The following is a 17613-nucleotide window of genomic DNA, read 5'->3' on the forward strand; positions in this document are numbered from 1 at the left end:
ACCATGATTAATTTATAAGAGAAGATATTTATGAAGAGGACTCACCAATAAGATATATCAAGATTAAACGATTGTAATCAACCAAGTAATATGGAATGAAAATAGGAAGAAAGTGCACATATATACATGTATATCTTATAGGAACAATAAGGGCTACACATTTATATCTCCTATCAAGCCTCATCCATACCCCAATCTCATAATATGCCAACCTCTACATCATTATGATGATCTGCATAATGTAATAAAGTAAAATGAATGCTCAAACATAATATCACAAACAAGTTCCTAACAAAAAATATAGTACCAGAGTAAACACTAACACATTGTCAAACAATACCATGAATCATAATGCAATGAAAATGATGTAGTGCAATGTAGTAATAAAGATTGGATGATGATGAAATGTATTGAAAGTTGTCACATAACTTTCTACATGCACCCACCAAGCTCGCATCTGCCAGGCATGACCTATAGAGGATTTACAAGCCATATACATATATAATCTCAATCTCATGTCTTAAATCAACCGTACCAACATATCCCTCGGTATAGGCATTTCATAAGGTGTCTCATTTTATTAAAAAAATACATAGTATCTCAATGGTACTAATGTCTCATTAATATGCATTTGTGATATGAGGATGTAATGCTCACAATCAATCAAAATAGAGATTAAAATCCATTGAATACATATATAAATGAGCCCATAATAATCACAATTAATCAAAAATCCATGAAATCATCTTCCACTCGGCACCAGCATAATAAATAGTTATGTCATCACCAATATTATCATTTCAACTCCTCACACTGGAGATTCTCGCTATATCACCTAAGTAGAACTCCTAATCCTTAATAAAACACAAAAATGCATACAAACAAGCATATAACATATAAACACTTTGGAAAATTTAAAGGACCATCTCAACATGCCTTAAATGAAGATCTATAGGATCAAACAGGATCCAAAGCCTCAACCGGAAGCTTGACTCCCTCGAATCAATACCAAATGAGTCCAATATAATCAAATATGTCATCTACATATCAAAATAAATCTAAAGGTACTCATATTGACGCTATATAAGATGGGTCCAAAATGAGTTCCAAAAATGAGTTTCAAAATGAATGGGGTAAAACATGAATTTTATTTAAGAATCATGTTCTCCACAATCATATGAGTCTATGGCTTAAAGCCCACATAAAAAAGAGGTAAAATGAGGCCCAAATCAAACAAAAGGCCCTTTTAAACTTCACCAATAAAAAAGAACTTGAAATCTATTTTTTAATTTAAGAATTTAAGTTTATTTTAAAGATAGAATCAAAGAGAGATAATGGAATAGAGATCTAGGAACTTAACCATGGAAGAAATCATGAAAACCCCCTTAAAATGACTTAATCCAAGCTCTAGAAGTCTAAAAATGAAGAAAAATTTAGAAAAGAAAGGTTTTAACTGGTTCTGGGATCGCAGTCGACCCCTTGCGATCATGGGGGTCAACCTTTAACCATAATAAAAATGGTCATCAAGTTGAAAGGCACACTGTCGTGATTGTGATGTGACTCAAATCGAAACTCTCATGATGCAGACATCGAGACTGCTAACATAATAAAAAAAGAAATATAATCAAACCCATTACCCACGCGGTCATGATGCACTTTCCAAATGGTCGTGATGCCCTAGCCAATTGTTCTTGTTGAACGGCATCGATGGGGTCGTGATTTCAAAAAAGGGACTATGCACCAGAAAACAAAACCTCTTCAGCTCTAAATATTCTGAAACAAATACTTGGGATTTGTTTGAAACCCCACAAAAATAAACCAATGATGCTACTGGCTAATTTCGATGTTCTGGACTCAATGGAGACGTATAATTTTTTTAAAAAGGACCATTTTCACCAAAGTAACATTGATACCCTTTTAGCCCAAAATTTAACTAGCTTTAAGTGAATGGTTTAATAACAAAAGTTTTGAACCCGATCCAACCACATTACAAACATCGATGTTCTGTATCTAATGGAACTATTAGAATCCTTATCCGAGACTCAGATCACATAATGTTGATCAAAGTCAAACTTATGCTTTTAAGGATACTCAGAACCATAAACTCAAACAAAACACTCTTGAATGCATCTTAGACCATGCCAACCATTCCCCCAAGTCATAATTCAACTAAGCTAACTATATTAAGGAACAAATTATTCAAAACACAAAAAATTCTAAATTTCAATAGGAGGGTCATTACACTTATCCTCCTACATCAACAAATCACCTAAACCAACATAAAAAGCATTAAAAAATATGGTAAATACCACACATTTCTTGGTCAAAATTAAAATAGGTGACGAAGTCAACAACTTCTTGACCTTTTGAAAGCTCACCTCACAAGCATTTGACAATTGAAATACAACCTTTTTCGATGTCAACTTCATCAAAAGGGCCACAATAGAAGACACCTCCACAAAACATAGATAATAACTAGCTAAATCTACAAAAATCTAAATCTCAATAGGAGAAGTAGATTTAACCTAATTACGAATTGTCGTTTTATTTGTCAGATCAACCATAATGTCGTATTTAGTCACCACATAACCCAAGAAATAAAAAGAATCCAACCAAAAATCATACATGGAGAACATAACATGTGATTTCTTATCTCACAAGCTGTTAAGTACAATTATCTATCTCATTCTTAGAATAAACCAATATATCATCTATAAGTACAATGATAATGGAATCGATATACTGTTAAAATACATAGTTCATCAATTACATGAAAATTGCAAGAGCTTTGGTTAACTCAAAAGACATGACAAAAATACATAATGACTGTATCGAGACAAAAAAGTCATATTCTAAACAACCAAATCTCTAATCTTCAATTGGTGATACCCGAATCTTAAGCCAATCGTAGAATACATCAAAGCTCCCTAAAGTGGTCAAGAGATCATCAATGCACTGAATTTGATACTTGTCCTTGACTATCACCTTGTTTAATTGTCGATAGTTGATACACATACACATAGAACCATGCTCACAAATAAGACAAGAGCACCCCTAGGAGACATACTAGGTCTATTAAACCCTTGATCAATAAATCCTTTAATTTCTTCAACTCCCTCAGATCCATCTAATAGGGAGGAATATAAATGGGTTGGGTCATGGCTCAACATCAATAGTGAAAACCACATCACTATCTAGAGGCATACCGGGCAAATCTATAGAAAACACATCCTGAAATTCCTTATCTACTCAAAAAGAATCATAAGGAGATGGTTTAGCAAAACTAGTATTGAGAATAAAAGCCAAGAAATATCGACATCATTTTTTTTAAATGCGACAAGCACCTAGAAAAGATATAACTCACTTTTGAACCAATTTAAGAGTACCTTTCTAAACTACCTTGCCACACCTGGAGTATCTTGAGTCATGATTTTAGCATAATAGTCCAAAATAGCATGATAGGGGGGCTAACCAATTCATACCCAAGATAACATAAAAATTAACCATATCTAGGATAATCAAGTCTACCCTAGTCTCACTGCAAAGATAACAACACAATATTGATACACTCAATCCAATCTTATAGAATCTCATAGGATAGTTAAACACAAAGAGGCTCAACAAGGGACTCATATGAAGAATCAAAACCAATAGAAAAATATGTAAACACATAGGAGAATATAGACCCAGGATCAAATTGCACGAAAGAAAATCAATATTAAAATAAGAGGATACTTGTAATAACTGCATTAGATGCCTCCACCTAGGGTCTCTCGGGTGTAGCATAACATTGTCCATTTCTACCTCTAAACTGAGAAACTCCACATCCACTAGCACAAACTCCCTATGCTCTACCTCAAGAACCTCCATTACAAAATCTACCACTCTATGAACCACTATTTAATATATAAATAGGAGTAGGGCAAAGATAAAGCAGAGAATAGTATTGTACATAACCCAATACACAACGAGGGTAGTCGCTCGTATAATGTCCATTCTCCGGACAAATGAAACACTTTCTACTACTAGAATCACACTAAGAGGGCCCAAAAGAACAAAAATGGCCTCCCTATCCTTAAGAACTATAATCAATACCTTTATCTGAATTGAACCGTGGATCCCTGGAACCACATAAATCATAGACCTACTTCTCGAGCACAACAAGGTGTTGTGAGACCCTATAAAAATTTATCATTTTGTTTTTTACCTTCTCAAGTGCATAATATTGATATTTGACTTGAATTGTGTTTAGGGATGTTAAAAGGGTTTTGGGGGAAAGTTTTGGATTTTCCAGAAGGGGTTCTAGGTCATTTTAGGACCCCAAGACAGTGAGGGTCCATGATATTAGCGTACCATTGAAGTTATCATCTATGATATTAGCGGGGTACAGAGGCTAACCTCAACGATAACATCATGCCACAATGATGGGTTAATTTCATCCGGATTTGTATTTTTCACTTGGGGTGAGGGATTTTTGGTCTTTTCAGCCTCTCCATATCTTATAAACATAAAATTGACCCTTTTTCCTTTAATTTTGAAAGATGAAACTCTACTTTGTTCATCTTTATTTCTCCACCCAAGAAATCTCAAGGGTTTCTCAAGAAATCACAACTCCGAGCTCTAAACTTCAAATACTTGTGTATTTTAGGCATGCTTCTCTTTTCTAAACTTTAATTTTACATTTTTGCATTAATTAAATAGATTTCCATTTGATTTAAATTGTGGGTTTTGAAATGGGGTTGAGGGGTTTTGGTTGTTACTGGTTGAATTACTTGTCTTGTGTTTTAAATTGATTATTCATTCTTTAAATTGATGTTTTTGTGACCAAATGGATGCATTGTTTAAATAATTGACATGGGGGACATGGGTTTGCATTAATCTCAATCCACTTCATAATCTTTTTTTTTATTATGTAACAATTTCATGGTTCAACTTGCTTTTGAACTTAATGCATTGCATTAATGGATAAATGGGTATAAAAATGGATTTGGATGGCCTTGATGGCCATGGTTTTGATTTAAATGGAACTTGGGAGTCAATGTGGTTATGTGGATTGGTTTTGCATGTTTAATTTAGCTTGCAAGTGAATTGATATGACGATATCAAGTGGTAAATGCCTTAATGAAAGACCCCTGGGTTAATGGTTGGAATTATGTGCAAAGTGATTTTAATTTGTCCTTAAAGGGGGTTATGTAGCTGACACGGCCCGAACCAGGACCTGGCCATTTCGGGTATATCAAGTCCAACCAGGATAGGAAACCACCCCCAATACCAAAACCATCGCCCATCTTACACCCCGCGTCGGATGAATTCCAAACATATAACAAGATAAGTGGATATCAATTTAAAAATATTATAATAAGCCTATCACCAAAACCAACCATTCACAACCAAATATCCAACCAATACCAATACCAATGCTAATGCTAACACTGACACTGACACCACACATGCCCATAGTAGTCTAAAAAAACCTCTAATCAAAACCAAAGAATATCTAATGGGGATATGCCCCTGACCATAGCAAAAACACAGAATAAAGGAATAGTAAATACATAAAGAAATCCATAACATAAAATAGGGTCATTCAAAGTATGGAAGCTTACCAATTTAGTCTAACTCAAAAGTTGTCCCCAAATTACCTAGTCACTAAGAAGGAGGAGTAGAAGTATGACCGGTACCTGCATCGCATGGGGATACAACATCCAAATATGGTTAGAGGGGTGAATGCTAGCATGTAACTCAGAAATAAAGATAAAGTAATTCCACTAATCCAAAACCAAGTCAAACCAATGCAGATAACCATATGCGAAAACATATGCACATATGCATACTATACCGGGATAGGGAAAAAGGTTTAGCATACATTTCAAAACCTTAACCTAGGTTGTGTAGCTTTATCATCATAAGTCCACCCATGGGCTATATGGGTCCAGTGTTACCCCCTCAATAAGCTCCAATATGTGTTAGCCACATGAACCAGAGATAGCATAGATGGTCGGGGATTCCCTTGTACCCTTCACCCTCCATGATACATATATACGTGTATAGACTTGGGGAATACCCTTGTACCCCACAAGAACACGATCATGAAGATCAATCCTCATGTCGGCAAACATTAATTTTGAGTGTCCGTCCTTTGGACTCATACCTTCACGACTAACTATCACAACCCCCATTATTGCCTAATTAAAATACTTAACAAATAACAAAACCACCAATTCAAGGAGTCAATTATAAAGTCATTATTAATGGTATCGTTATACTAACAGTAGCTTGCAAGCAATGTCATTAACCAATACATAGGAGATTCATAAGTAACTGGAAGACTCCATTATTAAAATCACTTGGGGATTCCCATTTAACCCACAAGGTTTTCATAAATCATTCACTTAGGAGATTCTATTGTACCCCCACAAGGTTTTTAAAACAATCCTTAACCATTTAACTATTTATACCATTCACTAGTTTCAAGAAACAAGTCAAGCCAAGTGATAATGCATAAATAAAAATCAATTATTCAGATACGTTGAGTTTATTTCCAATTTCCATACCAAAACAATCAATTTGGGGATTCCATTGTACCTCTATTTCCATCCACCATTCCCATGCACCCCAATACATTTACCAACCATCAATTTAAGCATAATAGTTTCATAAATATCATAGAAGAAGTATTTAAATAATTTATATAAAAAAACCTCAACCCATAGTTCAAAACTCACATAAATAATTCATGAACAATTCTTTAATTCATATGTTTTTACAAAATTAACAATGAGGTAAGAGTAACATGCCTTAAACACCGAGGAGTATGGAGAGAAATCACCCTTGGAAGCCTCAATTGATTAATCTCTTACAAACCTTAAGTGTTCTTTCCCTTGAGGATTTAAGAGTGTTTTGAGAAGTTATTTGATTTCTTTCTGAGGGTTAATGATACCCTAAAGGGGTTATAAGACGAGGGCTTCAAGTTGGGCAAAAAGGGAAATATCCAGAATGCTCTTAACTTAAAAGCTGGAAAAAGGTTATCTTTGACTATGAGTCAAGCATTGACTTGTAACCACTCCTTACGACTTGTCATCATTAATCGTAACCAGGATATCTTACTAAGCACATAAACTGCTATCCCTACGACTTAACCAACCAACCCGTAATAACACTCTATGACTCGTAGGGTCCAGTCATACAATACAAAATATAAATGGGTTAAACACTATATATCCTACGATTTCACCTCATAAATCATAACATATCCTTACAGTTCTTAGTGAGCCACACGTACTCAGAGCAGAATCATGCCACAATCTTGTATGATTTGGTTACGACTCCTCTTATCGACTCATTATAAGTCTTTATGACTCATGCCATCAAGTCATACCCAGGACCGAAACTCAACACCACACACTGGTCACCTTATGACTAGGGTCAACTGAACCGTCAAGACACTATATAACTCGTGGGGTCAAGTCGTAACCATTGCAGTGAGCTCAATATTCAAGAAATTTTTAAGGGCCACAATCAGCAGTGTTTCAACTCTCCCCCACTTGGATCATTTATCCTCAAATAATGGGACAAGGTGTTTACCGGTACAATTAAACCTCAAACATCACTACTCTTACCTTTAACAAAGATAGAAAACAAAGATACCAAAGAAATTACAATTTCCTCTAACAAAGACAGAAAACAAAGATAAAAAGGAATACACATACCTTAAGCATGATTTTCTAAAATAGAGAAAACGAATGGATCCTTGGACTTTATGTCCTCTTCTACTTCCCAAGTAGCCTCTTCAACCTTATGGTTCCTCCATAGAATCTTCACCAAAGGTACATCCTTTGTCCACAACTGATAAACTTGTTGATCCAAAATTTCAACCAGGACTTCCTTATAAGACAAGGAATCTAAAATACCAATATCCTTGATAGGCACAAAAGGATGGATCACCTACACATTTTCTCGACATCGACACGTGGAATATCGGGTGAATAGAACTCAAACTAGGGGGAAACTCCAATTCATACGCAACACTATCAACCCTCTTCAAGACCAAGTATGGGTTGACATACCAGGGACTGAACTTTCCTTTCTTCCCAAACCATATTACCCCCTTTATGGGAGAACCTTCAAGAATAGCCAATCACCAACCTCAAACTCTAACTTTCTATACCTCATATCCTTATAGGAATTTTGGTGACTTTGGGCAGCTTTAAGCCTATCTCGAATCACCTTCACCTTTTACATGGATTGGTGAACCAAATATTAGCCAATTATCTCTTCCTTACTAACCTCAAACCACCCAATAGGAGTCCTACACCTCCTACTATAGAAGGCCTCAAACGGAGCCATCCTAATACTAGAGTGGTAACTATTATTATACGCAAACTCTATAACAGGAAAATGATCAACCCAACTACCACCATTGTCAATCACGCAAGCTCAAAGCATATCTTCTAATATTTGAATAGTAATTTTTTCTTGCCCATCCGACTGTGGGTGAAAATCAATACTAAGTCTAACCCTAGTCCCCAAAGCTTTCTAAAATCTATGCCAAAAGTGTGATGCGAATTGAGCACTACAATCTTACATGATGGAAACCAGCACCCTATGAAACTTCATAATTTCCTTAATAAACAACTTGTCATAGTCCTCAGAGGAGAAATTTCTCATCACTGGCAAAAAATGAGTAGACTTAGTCATCCTATCCACGATGAATCAAATCAAATCAAACCGATTCTAAGATCGAGAAAGACCGGTAAGAAAATCCATATTAATCTCTTCCTACTTCCACACAGGCAACTTAATTACTTGATACAACCCTCCAGGCCGTAAATACTCAACCTTCACTTATTGGCACACCATGCATTTCGCCACAAAATAGGCCATATCTCCCTTCATATTTCTCCACCAATAAATCTCCTTAAGATAATGATATATCTTTGTTGAACCAGTATGAATGGCGTAATATGACTCATGAGCCTCAGCCAAAATCCTATCTCTCAACCTATCTATATCGGGTACACACAACCTTTCTTGGTATTTCAAGGTTCCATCATCACTAATCTCAAAGGCCATAACTTTTTGCCTACCTATATCCCTTTTGATTTACATCAAGATAGGATCTAACACTTGTTTCTCTTTCACCTTAGAACTAAGAGATGACTTTTCCACCTTTAGAACAAACACACCACCATCTTCAGAGTCCAAGAGGAAAACTCTATGGTTAGCCAAATGGTGAATATCTTTCTCTCACTCCAGCTTATCCTCATCCATATAAGATAGACGACCTATAGATAACCTGAGTATTGACAACCTCATTAGCTTTATTTGGGTTAAAGTGTAGACTCATGTTATAGTCTTTCAGTAACTTAATCTATCTCCTTTTCCTAAGATTCAACTCCTTCTGGGTGAACATATATTTCAGGCTCTTATGATCAGAAAAGATATCCACATGCAGAATGCAAACACCATAACCAACAACTCTAAGTCATGAGTTGGATAATTTTTCTCATGCACCTTCTATAGTCTAGAGGCATAAGTTACCTCCTTGCCATGCTATATCAAAACAAAACCAAGCCCCATACGGGACGCATTACAATAGACCACAAAACCCTCAGTGCCTTTAGGCAAAGTCAAGACTAAAGCCGAAGTTGGCTTATCCTTCAGCTTCTCGAAAATACCCTCACAAGCATTAGACCATAAGAACTTCACCTTCTTTTGAGTTAACTTAGTCAATGGGGCAGCTATAAAAGAGAAACTTTCCACAAATCCCCTATAGTAACAGTATAAACCCAAGAAGCTCTGGATATTAGTTGGAGTTATGGGTCTAGGCCACTTCTTAACCACTGTAACCTTCTGTGGATCCACCTTGATCCCTTCACTAGATATGACATGACCCAAAAAAGTAACAACGTTAAAAAAGAATTCACACTTTGAAAATTTGGCATACAATTGTTGATCTTTTAGGGTCTGCAACACAATACAAAGGTGATCAGCATGATTCACTTTACTCTTAGATTACATGAAAATGTCATCTATAAATACAATGATGAAAAAATCCCAAAACAGATAAAAGACCCTATTTATCAAGTCCATGAATGTCGCTGGGGCATTAGACAACCCAAAAGACACAACCAAGAACTCAAAATGCCCATATCGGGTATGGAAGGTAGTCTTACAGATATCCAACACCCTAATATGTAACTTATGATACCCGAATCAAAGATTGATCTTAGAGAAAAACTTAGCACCCTAAAGTTGATTAAACAAATCATCTATCCTTGGAAGAGGATACTTATTCTTTACCGTCACTTTATTCAATTATCAGTAATCAATACACATATGAAAGGAACCATCCTTCTTACACACGAACAATACCATGCACCCTATGGGGACACACTAGGATGGATGAAACCCTTTGTCTAAAAGATCCATTAATTGCTTTTTAAACTCCTTTAACTATATTGGATCCATTCTATATAAGGGAATATACATTGAATGAGTGTCCAGAACAAGGTCAATCCTAAAATCAATCTCAATATCAGGAGGAACACCAGGAATCTCATTAGGAAAGACCTTTGGAAATTTATTTAGCATGGGGATGGAATGTAAAGAAGGACTCTCCGAGTTAGAATGTTTAACCCAGAGAAAATGACAGAGACACCTATTGGAATTTAATTTCTGGGCTTTAAGATATGATATGAATCTTCCTTTATGTACTAAAGATCCTACTTCCCACTCAATAAATGGCTCATTAGGGAATTTAAAAATGACCTTTTGGGCCTGACAATCTAGATAAGCTTACCACAAGTGAAACCAATCCATCCCTAGTATGACATCAAAATTAAACATGTCTAACCTATCAAATCCATCAAAGTGTCCCTACCAACCACAGATACCATACAACCTCTTTAGACACTTCTAGCCACCACAGAGTCACCCACCAGGGTAGAAATAGAAAAAGCGACTGAAATATGCTCGGGACTAAAGCTAAAATACACTACCACAGAAGGGGTCATATAAGAAAGAGTAGACCCCAGATCAAAGAAATAGTACAAATCTTGGGAAAAAAGTTTAAACATACTAGTAACGATAACAGGAGATGCCTCAGACTTTTGGAGAGTAGTGAGATTATAAAAATGGTCCCTACAAGTGCTAGAGCTAGATTGGGAACCCTTTGGTGCAGAAGCTAATGGAGAGGAAATTGGAACCTTGTTTTTACCAAAAGAAACCTTACCCATGGGATCGTTCCAACGTATATGCGCTAGCTGACCATATTTAAAATATTTGTCCCTTTCCTTATCATAAATACCCTAATACAATCGACCGCAAAATCTCTAGAGAGGATATAATAGATCTGATTGGGCCCCACTAGCCAGAGATTAGGCACATTGTTCCTTAAACCCACTATCATGCTATGAATGATGATCATCTGATGGCTTCCGATAAGGAGAACTAGTAGTAGAGTAGAAACAAAACTCCCTCACTTTTTCTTAGACCACTTTTCACCATCTTTTCCGCTTTACTGTAGATCTTCACTCTGATAAAAAAAATCTAAACTTTTTATTATGCCTTTCCCTAATCTCCACCTGCCTCTTCTTATCTCCCTTAACCTATTGCAAATACACAACCAATCTAACAATATCTATATCCTTGTTCAACAACGCAACCTTACTTTCTAGAATCAAATCAAGGGACAACCCAGAAGAAAATTTTCTCATTCTATCCCTCATGCTAGACACTAACTTAGGAGCATACTAGGATAGTTAATGAAACATCAAGGCATACTCCTTAACTTTCATACTTCTTTGCCTCAAATTAACAAATTCTTTAGCCTTCTCCTCCCTCAATTCCTGAGGAAAGAAGAAATCAACAAAAGCTCTAGAAAATTCCTCCCTCAAGGCGGACTCAACATCCACTCCCCTGAGGTGCTCCTACTCTTCATACCACTGATGCACTACATCTTTCAACTGATGGGATGCAAACTCCATACTTTCCACCTCAATAACATGCATCACATGAAAGATCTTTTCCATTTCATCTATGAAATATTAAAGATATTCCTCAACTATTATTCCTGTGAAAATAAGATTATTTAAACTCATAAGTAGGACAACTCTAGTGGCCTTAGATAATGGAAAAACAGAATCCACATGCTCTGTTTGAGAGGAAACCAACTGAGTGAGCAAGTGGATTAATTGGCGAAGCTCAAAATTAGGCATGTTAGCTTAAGGTGTCTGAGGAGGGATAGGAGGAATTTGTAGAGCTCCATTAGGACCATCAGAGATAGTGTCCCTAGACCTAGTCTAAATCCAGGAGTGGAATAAGCTCCATTTCTACTGTTCTCAGATGGGGAAGAAGGGTTCTCACAGATATCAAATCTTCTTAGATGCATCATTTGAAAGGTGAACAAACAAGAATTAGAGAGATCCAAGATATTGGATCTACAACCCAAAACAAAACAATGAGAAAGGGAAATATTCCTAAATATCTCATAGACTCTTTTTCATAAGTGTGGCATACTCCACACACATAAAAGTGACTCTAAATAACACAAAATTGTCGACACCCAATTGACCATGAACCATAGCTCTAATACCAGTCTGATAAGACCTAAACTCGAGCCTGGCTGTGTTAGATATCTCAAGTCCAACTAGGACCATAGACCACCCCAATACCAAAACCATTGCCCAACTTACACCCCGCGTCGGATGAATTCTAAACATATAACAAGATTAGAGGATGTCACTTTAAAAATATTATACTAAGTCTATAACCAAAACTAATTATTCAAAACCAAACATCAAACTAATACCAATATCTATGACAATGCCAACACCGACACTGCTCATTCCTATAGTAGTTTGCTAAAACCTCTAATCAAAACCAAAGAATATCCCCCAACCATATCCAAAACCAAGACCATAGAAATAGTAAAGATGCAAAGTAATCCATAACATAAAATGGGGTCTTCCAAAGTATGGAAGCTCACCACTTTAGTCCAACACAAAAGTTATCCCTAAATCACATAGTCACTAAGTAGGATAAGTGGAAGTATGACTGGATCTTGTATCGCATGGTGATACAGCATCCAAAAATGGTTAGTGAGGTAAACTCTAAAGTATAACTTGGGTATAAAGATAAGGTAATGCCATCAATCAAAAACCAAGTCAAACTAATGCACATAACCATATGTAAAAACATAAATATATACAATGTTAGGATAGGGAATAAGGTTTAGCATGCATTTCAAAACCTTAACCTAAGTTGTGTAGCTTTACCATCATAAGTCCGCCCACAGGTTATATAGGTCCAGTATTACCCCCTAAATTACCATCACTGCATATTAACCGTATAAACTAGAGATATCATAGATGGTCAGGATTCTCTTGTACCCTTCACGCTCTATGATACTGTAATGCCCTGATTTTCTGAATCAGAATACTATAAGGTGCTCATGACCCCAAGGGACCACAAGCTAACCCATGACTAATATCTATACCTGTACACTGCATATATAACATAATAATGCAGAAAACATAAACATGTAGGCCTTAAGGTTCGACTGAATAAAGAACCTATCAAAACATAATATCCATATGGCTGAAAGATACCTAAAATAGCTAAAAACTAAATCAAATCTGAACATAAGTCTGAATATTGAATCTAAAAGCCTCTAAGTACTATCTGAATAAGGATTTGAAGGAACATGTCTCCAACTAACTCCATAAATTGATAACAGACTAAAATAATAATGAATAAATCAAATCATATTATCCTCGAATGAAGAGGACTCGCTGAATCTCTACAACTGGAAATGCTACAACTACTGCTGATCTGGAGCTCGTGTCTCTGAACCTATGGTGTACTGAGTATACGAGTGAGGTAGGCTAAATATAAACAGGGTTTACATGTATGAACAATGCTAACTATCTAACTAACATGAACGTAAGAGTACAAACATGCATACATAGTAACTAAAATCATGGGTGCATGGTAGCTAGTCCTGTATGCTAATACATGGTTTACTAATGGCTAACATAACTGCTACTAAAATTTTTATAATATCGGAAACTATATCTAACAATCCTAAATTTGATGAAACTATCTGAGTTCCGTACTGTAACTGAGTCTGACTATATCTGACAGTCCTGATATACTGAAATCTGAAGACCTATTTAAGTTCTTTTACTGAGACTGATTCTGAAACTATGGGAGGTAGTTGTTTAACCGACATGCCCCAATAATGCATATAGCTAAGTTGGGGTCTAATCTCTGCCCCCACTAGAGGGGTGTCAATACCGCACCACTGGTAAGGACAGTTGCGAGTGACCCTTAGCTGGAAGGTATTCGAAAGGAGAATAGTGGGAACCCTAAACTGACAGGTTAAGCCACCTCATCAACCCTAATCTGACAGGCTAACATGTCTTAACCTACGCTGGCTACGTAGTTCTGGAACACAAGGATGACTGCTAAGAATCACACCCTAAACTGGTAGGTGAGTTCCCATCCTTGGGTTCACTCGGTACTAACTTCTACCCCCATCTGAAGAGACTAAACATGATTCAACTGACTGTACATGGACAGATTAACTGACTTCCATTGGCTGATGGAGTAGTACTATTATCTGAGAGTTAACTGAGATCATGATGTGGTTTACATTCAAATTTCACTATTGTATCATATATTTTGGATTCCAAATGAGTTGCGAGGGTAAAAAATATATTTTTGACTTTGTTGTCATAGGGATACCGCATCCCTTCGCTGAGGGGTCTATAAATAGATCCCAATGTCGCGAATTTAGGCATTTTTCCATCATCTTTGAGAGCCTAAAATCCTAAATAGATATGATAACTCAAAATTGAGTCTTGTGGGTGTCTAGGAAGCTTGGTAAACATCTTTTATCATGATTATCATCCTGATTAAGATAAGATTTCATCACTTTATTGGTGAATTTGCTAGTTCTTGACCCAAAACCCCAATTTATCTTAAGGCTTGACTTAGCCCCAAATTAAGTTTGTTTTCACCCATTAATTGAGGGTTATGATTTCTTGGTTATGTATGAGCATTGGGTTGACCTCGAAAATGCGATTTTTGTACCTTGGATACACTTAGGGTTTTTGGTGTTGTTTTTGGACCCAAAGCACAATAGTACAATATGGGTATCGTTAGACTCATATTGATGAGCAGATTATGTTTTGATATCATGATGAAATTTTGGGGATTGTGAAGTGAAGACGAGCATGTGGTGCATGCTGTGAGGTTTTGCGGTTCGGACTTGAGGTACGCTTCTACTTACACTTCTTCAATGATGATGTGTGTTATGTATGCCATGTGAACATTAATGTTAGGCTTGATTATGAATAAATAAACTAGTTTTGGATATTGATGTTTGGGGAATTGGATGAGGGTTTGGGACCCGTAAGGTAGTATGTTTATGACCCTTTAAGAATCCTTTAGCCTTCTCCCTAGATTAAATTAGTTTGTAGTATGAAAACGTTATGATGCTAAGTTTGGGATGTGGTCTAAGTGTTGGAATTATGGTTAGTGCGATTGACCTTAGTTGGGCTAATATAGTGATCTTGAAACAGTATCTTGGGTAGAATTGACATAATTGCCCATATATCTATACGAATTTCCTATTTTAGGATTGGTTATGGCTTACTTGAATCTTGAAGTTGAACTAGACACCCTTAGCCTAGGTTTGGGCTTAGTTTGCCTAAATATGAAGATTGAGGATTAGAAGTGGGATCATCCGACCCACTTAGGTCAAGAAATGTGTTAGCCCTTGTGGGCTTAGTTGCGGATAGTAGGCCTAGTTGAGACGAATAAGCCTTATTTATGAGATTTACTTGGTGAATTGCTAAATTATGATGATTTTTGTCAGATTATAGTTAAAGGACTACAGAGATGTTAATTTCCCTTAGATGTGATATTGGCCCTTTAGAGATGTTATTTCATCTTAGTTATGATATTTGGCCCATAGAGATGCATTTTTTCCTTAATTATGATATTTGGCCCATAGAGATGTATTTTCCCCTTAATTACACTATTGGGCCCATAGAGATGCATTTTTCTCTTAATTATGATATTTGGTCCATAGAGATGCATTCCTCTCTTAGTTAAGATATTTGGCACATAGAGATGTATTTTTCTCTCAGTTATGATATTTGGTCTATGGAGATGATTTTCCTCTTAGTTATGATTATTGGGCTTATAGAGATGATTTTCCTCTTGGTCATGATGTATGACCTATAGATATGAGATGTCTAATAGAGGTAATATGCTTATTGATATGATGCCTCCTAGATGTGAGATGTCTCCTATATTGAGATGAATATAGATATACTATGGCTTATAAATATAATTTTCGATATAAGTTCCGGATACGTATATGGGCCTAAGGCCGTGATTATGATGTTGTGATTATTTTGGATATATTATTGGGCCAAGGGACATGTTATGATAATCATTGGATATTCAAAAAGTGTTTATCATTGTAAGGGATACAATTAAAGTTTATGGATTCATATACATGTTTTAGATACATATCTCTCTGATATGGGATGGAGAAAGATGCAGCATATTTCTTACAACTTATTTGATTGGATATTTGTGATGGTATGCATAGATTTGGTACTTTCATAGTTATTGTATCGGTAACTTATGTAATTCTATATAAAATACGATCTGATGAGTGTTCTGCTTAATTATGGGTTAATCTATGTGGTAGTTACTATTTATTAGGAGACTACTTCACTTGGAGGCTAGAAATTAAATGTATTAGTTAATGAGTCTTGCTTAGTTGAAACATGGTAGATATCGATAGTTGTAGTGGCTAATGATGATGTCGGATTTAGCTAGGTGAAGATTAGTGATATTGATGGCTAAGTTCATAGTGTCAAATAGTTTTTAGAATGATGAGTTGTGATACTGATTGTGTACCTTGCATTCATTCCTGCATGTGTATCGCCTATCACCGGTATGCACCTATGTCTATCAGCCGGTATGGGACGGTTGCATAAATATGGGTGAAGAATATGCCTTGTGTTGTTATGTGTTGATTGATCCTTCTAAGTCTGGGGCAGTGGGGGTACGCATAGGCTCAACTAGGTATTTGATTTTCTAGAGTAGCCAGTTATTCGCGTTGTTATTGGTATTGCTATTATCATTGTTATGATCATTATTATTGTTAGCTTATGATAGATTGGACATTGATCCAATATCGAGAATTGAGGTATGTCTTTGGCCTCTTTTATTTAATGGTGGTATTATTGTACACGATTATATCATGTTTAGTCATGTGGGTTAGAAACCCTGAGTATGATAGTATTGAATCCTGATAGTATCATGATGAGGTCTTAAAATGAGGCTATGATGATCTAGAATACTCTTTGATATGACCTTATGATTACGTGTATGTATATATATATCTAGCTATATTAAGTTATGGCACTACCGTATATCCCTTCCTTCATTTGTTCGTATTGTATATTCATTTCTTGACCTTTTATATTGATATATATCTTTATTTCACTCTTCATTTGTATATTGGCTAGGGATATGCGGTATAGTATTGACGTCTGATGAATGTGGCTGGAATAGGATAGTTCACCT

Source organism: Capsicum annuum, chromosome 1 (assembly GCF_002878395.1).
Source record: "Capsicum annuum cultivar UCD-10X-F1 chromosome 1, UCD10Xv1.1, whole genome shotgun sequence".
Lineage (NCBI taxonomy): Eukaryota > Viridiplantae > Streptophyta > Magnoliopsida > Solanales > Solanaceae > Capsicum > Capsicum annuum.